This window comes from Rhipicephalus sanguineus, unplaced genomic scaffold (assembly GCF_013339695.2).
Source record: "Rhipicephalus sanguineus isolate Rsan-2018 unplaced genomic scaffold, BIME_Rsan_1.4 Seq4227, whole genome shotgun sequence".
Classification (NCBI taxonomy): domain Eukaryota; kingdom Metazoa; phylum Arthropoda; class Arachnida; order Ixodida; family Ixodidae; genus Rhipicephalus; species Rhipicephalus sanguineus.
The window spans coordinates 40,921-50,951 of record NW_023615216.1 but is presented as its reverse complement, the minus strand read 5'-3'; the positions used below and the strand labels follow the sequence as shown (position 1 = coordinate 50,951).

At 44.0% G+C, this 10,031-nt stretch overlaps 1 long non-coding RNA gene across 1 annotated transcript; it reads right to left on the bottom strand.

Moving 5' to 3' along the window:
• Positions 1-7,466: 7,466 nt before the first annotated feature.
• On the bottom strand, positions 7,467-9,651 carry LOC125756663 (uncharacterized). Its single transcript, XR_007414671.1, has 3 exons — positions 9,180-9,651; positions 8,339-8,401; positions 7,467-7,628 (listed from the first exon to the last, which is right to left on the bottom strand). It is a non-coding gene; the product is annotated as an uncharacterized LOC125756663 (long non-coding RNA).
• Positions 9,652-10,031: the final 380 nt, after the last annotated feature.

Sequence of the window (10,031 nt, the reverse complement as noted above, 5' to 3'; positions counted from 1 at the left end):
TTCAGCGATGAACCAACTGACCCAAGCCAGAGTTTTGCAGTCATAGTCAACGCCGCCTCGGTGGTAGACTGGTTGCGGTGCTCGGCTGCAGACCAGAACGTCGTGGGTTCGATGCCGAGCCGTGGTGGGTATATTCCGATGGAGTCGAAATGCTACATAAAGAGGCGCGTGTATTGTGCAATGACAATGCACGCAAAAGAACAACGGGTGGTCGAAATTTCCGAAGCTCCCCCACAACGACGAGCTTCATAATCATATCATGGTTTGTGGCAGCAAAACCCTTATATTACTACCTCTACTCTGGTCATTCGCATGTATTTTACATAAGGTTTTGTGTTTCATACGAAAAAAATGCCTGCTTATTCGCAATAGTCCGAAATACATTTACCTTCAACGTACATATACCGCGATTACTTGAAAATGAAGCTTGAGCAACAGTCGCTGCTGAGGAGAAGGTACATTCGAGTGGAGCTCATGTCAAATCGGTTACATCAGCATCGGTAGGTGTGTTCTCTTTGCTTGGATTTTATAGCCATCTCTTTTTGCAAGTATACTCCATCTCACAAGCTCGTTTCAGCACTGTGGAAGCTACGGGGCTGCTTAGCCAATAGGAAGAGCGAGCAGTCCTCACGATGTATTCATCCGTGCCGCACCGTCTGCTCGGTGCCCCGTAGCTATGATGGCTTACCATAGCGTCTGCGTTCCAACGATCGGCGAGTAGAGCGAGCCCACGGCAGGAACCAACGCTCTTAGCGTTGGGCAGCAACAGCGCAGCCGGAAAAAAAGCGAAAAAAAAAAACAGCAACGCGCTTTGACCGAGTAAAGCCAGCACACTGTGGCCCGTATTCACAAATGCTCCTCGACTCGAAACTCGACTTCAAGGGATCCTTGAGGACTGTCTCGCGTTGCAGAAATCACTCTCGACTCGAAACGCTCCTCGAATGGAGAGAATTCTCAGTGTGCTCCCCGAGAATCTCGAGGTAGGTCACAAGCTCCCTTGAGCGCTCCTCAGAACAGTTTGCAGGCAAACATGGCAGACGTACCGTCACTTGACTGCTTTTTGGAATTTGCTTTTCAGGTTCATAATGTTTCCGACGAACTTGCAAGCGAGTCAGATGCCACGAATTGTGTGCCTATAGGCACTGGTTAAGGGATCGCTTGAACCCTTTAGAAGAGTACAGTGACACGGAGTTTCTCTCAAGGTTTCGCTTTACGAAGAGCACCGTAGCAAGTCTCCTGACATCTCTCCCGCTCAAGTTGAGCACGGACAACCGCGGACAACCACGTGTGCAGTGCGCGGACAACACGGACAACCGCGCGCGCAGTGCGCACCAACGAACCGACTGTTGTGTCGTCTGCCATACACAAGGGCCCTTGCACAGCATCGAACACGCAAGGAAGTGGCTGGTTAAAATAAACTTTTGTATTATAATAACTACGTAGAGTAAATTAAGGCTTGTCTCTTTTGTTGCTGTTAAAACTAACCAAAATGAACTACAGGTGCGAACGACTCATTTACAAACAGACGGCGCTCGCAGAGAAATGCGGTCGTCTGCTACATTTCGTTCATCTGCGAAGCAATCGTTTTATCACATTTTCAGTGCGATGGAATCTATGCCCTGAAATATAAGTTGCGCAGGTCAAGGTAAGATTCAGTTGTTGTGGTCTTCTGTTTTACACCATTTTATACTTGTTTGCCACCTGACAGCGGAATATTTCTGTGCGAGATCTAAAATAAGAGCACACTGCTTGTGTCCCCTTTCCGAATGGTCGTCTCGGGCGAGCAATTACTGATTACAATTACAATTACAATTACTGCCTACAGAATAATATGCAGGTGGCACGTACACGTGTTGGGATCTTCGATGCGTGTACAGAGGTAATATGACTAATATCGTAACCTGCTACCGCTCGATCGCATGCTAGGTTGTTATGTTGTCAGACACAACAACGTCAGGAGGTCAGTCGCCACAACACACGATAACATCTCCTCCACCGTACCACCGACACCAAAAAACGTACAAGAATTGTTTAGAATGGAAAATAAAAAAAAAACATTCTTGTTTTAAGGCTCAAGGCATGCTTTAGACAGCATAATTTGCATATTCTCTTCTCCGTGCGTCCCTAAAGTGCGGTCAGCTGGAGGACGCCTTCGTGAAGGGCTCCTTGTCAGAGAAAACGTTGAGGGACATCCTTGAATGTCCCTCGCCCCTCGAGTTGAGGAGAAGCATTTTCCTCAACTCCACGGAGTCGAGGTGGAGGGTCGAGTCGAGGAGCGTTTGTGAATACGGGCCTGTAGCTTTTTTTAGCGTTCGAAAGCATCGGTAGCGACGAAAAAAAATCACAGCATATCCACGGAGTGAATGATGATGAGTGGGCGAAGCTGCGGAGGTTCATCGGTAAACCGTGAATCTTCCGTGAATTCTGCCCAGTACATCATCACCGACGTGAGATCGGGCGCGTTTATACTAAAGGTTCGATGACAGTTATGACGACTTGCAGCTCACTTTAATTTTACATGTACGCTGTGAATTTTCATTGTTTAATCACGCACAGGAGAAATCGCACACACGCACTACCTTAGAGGTCAAAATCCAGTGCCTATTATACGGGGTGGTCAGTGAACGGTTGTGCAGCGCGAGCGGTCGGTTTTTTCAATCAAGACGCTGCCGCGACGCTGCCAGTGGAGTGACATGCCCATAGGGCCAATGGGGACGTTTTTTCCGCTTCCGGCGACGGTGGCGGTTCCTGGGATGGGCGGTAATTGACTGGATTTTGGATTTCTGCTGGAGGCGAGCCAATCCGAAAGGAAAAAATCCAATATGGCCGCGCCCGTTTGCGGTGGCTTCCTCGCTCATGGTGCCGCCGGCCCCGCGGCCGCGACGTCGGTTCGAGCGTTTGCGCACTAATTGCTACTGCATTGTCTTCTCTCTTTATTGCCAATGTACGTACGTAATGTGTGTAGTTGTTTTTCTGCTTTGTTGTAGCCTCTGTGGTAGCATGGCGAATGGTGGCGAGCGGTGCCGTCGCAGCTGCATAGCAGCCGCTTTCGGCGCTCGCTCGAGAAGCAAAAAGCGCATATAACTTTCTTCACATGGCATTTTATTGAAGGAAACGCAAATTGCTGCACGTTTAGGCAATATTTGGGCTATAATATCGGTAACAATAACAAAAGAAAACGAAAAAGATTCGAAATACTGCTGTGGTAAAACCTGAATACAGGAATGCGTACATCGAGCACGCGTACAATATAAATAGGATACGAAAACGCATAATACAGCATAATACAATCACATAAGCAAGGTAAGCATATAAAGAAGTGCTACATCAGCGTAAATAAGTGTACACATACGAGTTGTACAGATTATGACTAACAGCATGAAGCGAAACAATCCCGCGCATTGAAATATATCATAACAAAACAAAATGTTCGAATGGTTGGTTCATACTATGCAAAAGATAATGACGCAACGCAAGCCGAAGAAAACAAGGGGTATAGGAAAAACACCCTTTCCTGTATTTTTTTTTATTGCCCTGCATTGTGTCATTGCCTTTTGCACATACACACACACACATACTTTTGCATATATGTACACAGAAAGTGCACCTAACAGTCATAGCCTTTGGCTCATGTAGACGAACCCATGGAGCATAAATTGATCAATGTCATAATATGCTGCAGTGCTACAGCATATTATTTTGTAAAAGCAGTGAGACAAATCTACCATTTGGCTCAGCTATCCCTGATCATGTTTTCCTCCAGGTAAATGTGTTGTAGGCAAGCTCACGTGATGTGAACAGGACACGGCATGCTTTAATTTTCAAGTAATAAAGGGAGAAGAACGCAACAAAGAGTGGTCTAGACTCAGTTGCAGAGGTGACCTCTGAAATTTGTGGAAACATTGTGGTTGTGACTGGTGCACAACAGGAATGATCACAGGTCATTAGTCAAGTTTGAAGTTGTGCGAAATACTCAAGGTAACATGAAATATACACGAAGATAAGCACCTTATCAAAGAAATAAGTAGAGTAAAGTGCAAAGTTGAACGCAGCTTCCCTATTATTTTTCTACCAGGTATCATGTTCGATCCATCACAATGTCAGAAGATTTTCTGAGCAGTACTTAAATTGCAGATGGGGAACGCTGTACAGTTTCATCATAATGTGTCACTAACTAGAACTGCATCACTTGTCATTCGTTGGTTCAGGAAGTGGAATGTTGGAGTTTGCAGAGTTTAGTTAAACAAGAAACACAGTTGCTCTACACAAACAGTACGTTGTGAATAGTTTGAGTGAGTATGGATGCATGCTTCTATTTCAAACTAACATGCATGTCAACCGAGTCGCAGCTTCTGCACAAACCCCTCTGGAATCCTCACAGAGCTGAGCACTTCATCAATGTATCTTTTATGCCTGTGAATAGCTGACACCATCAGTTCTTTGCATTGGCACAACAGTCATGACCAGAGGTTTGTAATTGAAAAGTGACAGAGCCCCTGGGTGCTGAAAATCTTTTGGACTTGGTGAGCACCTGAATTCATGCATGCTTCAACCTTCGTAGCCCGTCGCAGTGGTCTAGTGGTTACGGTGCTCAACTGCTGGCCCGAACATAGTGGGATTGAATCCCGGCTGCATATCAATGGATGCAATATGCTTGAGGCCCATCTGCCTAGATTTAGGTGCACGTTAAAAAAACGCCAGGTGCTCAAAATATCTGAAGTGCTCCACTACTGCATGCCTCATATTCGTATCATGGTTTTTGGACATAAAACCTCCACATTTTTTATTAATCAACCTATTTTTGCAACGTTCATTGTGAATTAATCACACTGTTACTGTTTGTAAAGACTGCTTCAGTGTAAAACGAGTCGTCAGTATTATATAAATTTTGGCATTTTTTGGGAGGCTGGATGTTTGATTGCCTTCCAAACCATGTCAAGCAAACAGAAAGAAAGCAGAACGAGCAGGGTTTTCCAGTGCATTTTGGGAAGTGTTGGCATTTCCCAATACTAAAGCAATCCAGAACCTCTGGTTGTAATACTCATGCTGATAGGGGCACACAAGGCTTCAAAAAAAAAGTTAGTCGGTTAAACTTGTATAATACAAAAGTAACGCAGCAGGAGCAAAAGTAGTCAATGCATTACATACAACCACAGCAGAATTATACACATATATAAATATATACCTACATAAAATATACATATATACATAAAAATACGTACATATACACATAAAAAAAGAAATAGTGCAACACATCTAAAAAATGGATAGGAAATGGGTGCAGAAGGCTGCACTAGAAATCCAATTTACATAATCATGTTCTAGAAAGGCACAGGATAAATTTAGCCTGCTACTTTACGTTTTTGCTGGCAGCAGCACTGTGCCTTGACTTTGTTTCTTGTGTGTTTTTGTTTACAAATGTAATGTGCCAATGTAGCCTTGTGCGGCAGAATATTTTAAGAAATTTCTCAGTGCAGCCAACTGAACAGAAAATAGCTTGCCGGATTGGCATCCTTTCCACCAGATTTTTGCACACATTGGAAAAATGTGCACAATAGTTGATTTCATGTCTGAAGGCCGAATCTAATTCCTTTATGTAATTCAGACATGATTCAGAGGTTACTGCAATGGAACCGAGGAGTTTCTCGGGTACACCACTTTCCTTGAGTAGTGCAAAGAATTGGTGTCGTCCATGGAGAGAGCCACCATCCACTTCAAGGAGTGTTCTCTCACATATGCACTCACTAGTCCTCAGTTCAAGAAAGCTGTTCACAAGAGTACCAGCGACATGGTACACAACATTTTCATACACCATGTCGGTCGCATCTTGTGAAGATGCCTGCAGATCAGATGAATCAGAGGCCTGCTGCGTGCTGTGGCTTGTGGTTGGTGTGCTGCTAGTTGACAACAATGCAGATGCACTCTCCAAGTTGTTGAGGAAAGCAATTGTTGTCACCTCACAGTTTCCTTGAGAAAGCTTGAAGAGCTTGCCAATCCAAATATGTTTTAGAGCCGCCACGAATTGGTACACATTTGGTGTCTCATTGCAGCCATGTTTTTGACAAATGATTCCAAAAAAGTTTTCTAGGGGATCTTGCTGCAATCAACGTGTGAAAAGATGAGTGAAATCAAAGTCCTCTTTTAAATCAGTCCACAGCAACAACAAGGCTTTGATTGTAATCTGCCAACCTTTAACAGTGCGCGGCTGCTTGTCCCGAGGACTACCAAAGTGCCATTGGGCAATCCAACTGATGCATGACTCAAGGGAAGCACGGTGTTCCGACCCATCAATCATTGCATACCGCAACTTATCGTCCTGATTTTTTAGGGTCGAACTGTTCTGGCTGTCAAAAATCTTATCCATTCTTTCTGTGAACAGAGCTGTAAATTTAGCATCAAGAGGAAGCTCTTGAATGGCAATGAGAGTGAGGAGTGCCACAGAGACAGATTCACTGAATACTTGTGTGGCATACTTCACTCTTATGTCAGCCACGGCCGCTGGATGAAAAAGCGCACTTTTTATCCAGCGGCCGTGTGTCAGCAAAGGGCATCTTGTAGATATGTTGCTCTTTGAGCTTCCTTGGCAATCTTTCTTTTTTAGATGTTCAGTTGGTGTGTTAGAGGCGTGATTTGCGAGTATTTTTGTAAAAGGTTTCAATGTACGCCCAGTCAACAACCTCGGAGCCAATCGTGAGCTTGTGTTTTCTCAAATTATTCCGCGTGCATTTTATCAGGTGTGGGATGTCAAACATGAAGTATAGTTTGCAGTTGTTGACAGTAAAACATGGTTCATGAAGAGAATGGATCAGCATTCTTGACAGGCTGACATTGTTTGACCCTTGATCATAGATGACCACTTTTACCAAAAGACCTTTTTTTTCAAGCTGCATAATTACATCTAATAGCAGCTTGTGCATTGCAAGAGCTGACGTTGCATTGCGGGACACTGCAAAGGCTACTGGCTGCATCCAAATTCTCGATATGCCAGACACAGCCATTAGAATGGCTGCATTTGCCACACGAGAAGTCCTTGTGTTTCCATCATATGTGTAGCCAATCACTATATCTTTTGATTGATCGTACATCAAATGTCTTTTCAAGGCTATTTAATCGAATAAAAGACAGCATGCTTTGTCTTGCAGAGGCCAAGCTTTAATGATTGATTCTATTGCATCCATGGCACCTGGAATGATACCAGGTGTCATTGGGATGTCTGCCAGCCAGCACCTGAGTGTCCGCACATGTGGCAAGTGAAGCATTTCTCTGAGGAAGCGTGAATTGAGAGTGAATTGTTTCATCCATTTGGACCAATGTTTTTTTTTTATTTTGGGAATGTACCAAGCCTGATTCGTGCTTTAAGCAGTTCAAAAAAGGTCCTTTGACAAATCCGGTTCAAGCTTGTTTAAAACCTCCTGCTGCGTTACTCGCCTCGCCTCGTCCCTTTTTTTCATCTGACCGACTGCCTTGCGGTACCTTTCACTTCGTGAGTGAAGTGTTAGCAGCTTCTTTTTGGTGCGAAGGGTGTGCACAGAGCTGCGTTTTCTTCGCCCACTTTTTTGGCGTTTCTTGCATCTGCTCCGCGCTGCTGCCCTCCTTGGAAAATTGGAGGCCGCTCGGACCAGGCTCAGCTGAAAAAAAAAAGACATGGAAGAATGCGAAGGTATAGGCTTTCATCAGTCTTGTAGAGAAAAAAAAATCACGATTAAGCTATCAGGGCGCAATCACAGGGCTACTAATATACGGACCACTATGTGCTGCCATGCCATTTTTCATTGGAAGCAATGTGTATTCTGCGACTGAGACAGGAATCATAATTGATTTATACATTCCAAGCATTTTATCTTCAAAGAATCATCCATGATTAAGGAAATATCACAAAGCATTGCAAAAATGAACATTTCATGAAATGCTGAACAGAGGCAATGACATTTACAAAGTGGAGGATTTTGAATTATTCATCTCATAAATAGCTATCTGGGCTGCATAAGCCACATTTACATGAATGCACACCTTGATTGTGCATCATATTATGCTGGCCTATCTCGCAGAGCTACTCTCATCACAACAAATCGGACAGCACAATTTTCAGTGTGAACCATGTAGGTCCAACTGCACCCACCTTATATTTGAAATATAAATAATTGCGTGAACTAAATCACGGGTTGCAGGCCCTGAACTATATGTATGGTTTTGTCAACATTATAGGTTGTGACAATATTACACAGGCTTAGGTGTCCATATCTACTAGGAAAACATCAAGACTACTGGTCCATACTTCCTTATGCAGATGCAGGATGTGTACTTTGCAATAATTCTCTCTCTCACTTTTTGCACTTACCATCACTTGGTGAAACCTGTGACGGTGGTGTGGGCCTTCTTGTGGGTGTGCTTGGCGAAGCGGCTGTTGAAAAAGAAATAAATATGCTATAAAAGGCTGGCAAGCAGGTATTTTATTACCCTCACTTTGCATTGCACGTGTGAATACTGAGCAACAGACTTATGGAGCAATTTTCACATGTGCCTGAGGAAAACTACTCAGTGTTTTCATCTCTATGGAATGAGCTCAACAAAGAAAGCACTGAGTCTATGCATTGATGTAGAAAAAGAAAAGATATCTATACCACGCAACAAAGTTTTCTTGCAGGGAGGTTGGTTTGTTGTGAACTCATACCGAGCTCCACAAACACTAGAGGAGTAAGGACGGAAACAGGACAGAGTACAAACTATTTATACTGTGAGATGCCAAAAGCCATTTTCGCTGCTCTATCTCCCTGTTTCTTCATTTTGCGTTTGTGCAGCATGCTATCAGTTCATCCATACCATGTAAACAGTGCACTCAGACATTCTTACTGGAAAGCATGCAAAATGCTACTCTATGAGTGCAAGCTAACAACATTTTTTTCCCCTAGAGTACATTTCCTGCATTTAAGGTTTACGTACAGCAATTGTTCTCATAGCACTGGTAATTGAAAAACAGCTGTGGCATTTCTACCTACTGTTCTAATTTCAGAGAACAATCTGCTCGAGTGTGCAGGTGTAGAATACAAAATAGTACCGCTCTTTGTTTTTATTTTTTGCAAGCTATTCGTGCAGTATTACAGTGGCACCACCAACCAAATATTCTGTACCCTTTCATTCCAAGCAGAAAGGTGAAACAGATCCTTGTTCGGTACACCTACCTTCCACACTAGGGGGGCAGTCTCAGCAGCAGGGACGGCAACTCGCTTGCAGTAAACTGGTTGTCTGCAATTAAAGTACTCGAACTTAGTCACCCTACGGTGAAAAAACAGCTGGTAGAGTAAATACACTTGCAAGCTTTTAAAGGCATGGCACTAAGCTTAATAAATGTGCTTGTTTTTAATCTCCACTAAATTATAATTACAGATAATTACATATATCCCGACAATATTCTCTGAATTAAAACTTGATATATGAAACACAACTCGATCGAGTTCTTGTTTTTCCACTGCTTTTGCGAGTCGAAACGATATTGTAAGCTTATAAGGAATTATGGTGTGTAAACGCTAAGCGCAAACAGCGCATTGAAAAAAAAATACAGAAAAGTGAAAGGGTGGCGGTGGGGATGGGTCCAGATTAGAGAGGAAAAAAAAAGTGGCCCCGCGCGATAAGCGCGGCCTGTTTCATGAACATCCAAAACCGAGCTTGGCCATGCCTTCGCCCGTTGGAAGCATCACGAGGGAGTAATGAAGAGATAAGCGAAACTGTTTCCGGGAGCTTCCCGAGAGCGAAAAGGGGCAGGTGGGTATCACGCTTGGTTCAAGGTCCCCCGTCGAGCAGCGCGGCAAGGTACGCCGAAGGGAAGGAATGAGGACAATTTACGGCGACAAAAATCCGAGCAGGCGGTCGGTGTGTAAACAGACACACAGATGAGGAACGCGGTGGTTTTCACTTGTGCAACACCGCAGCACACATTCGAATCTGAGGGCAGTGTCCCGAGTTCGCTACTGGGGCCTCCGCAATAACTTTGCGAGCGATACTTTCGTCGGCTGCGAGCACCACCCATAAACTAC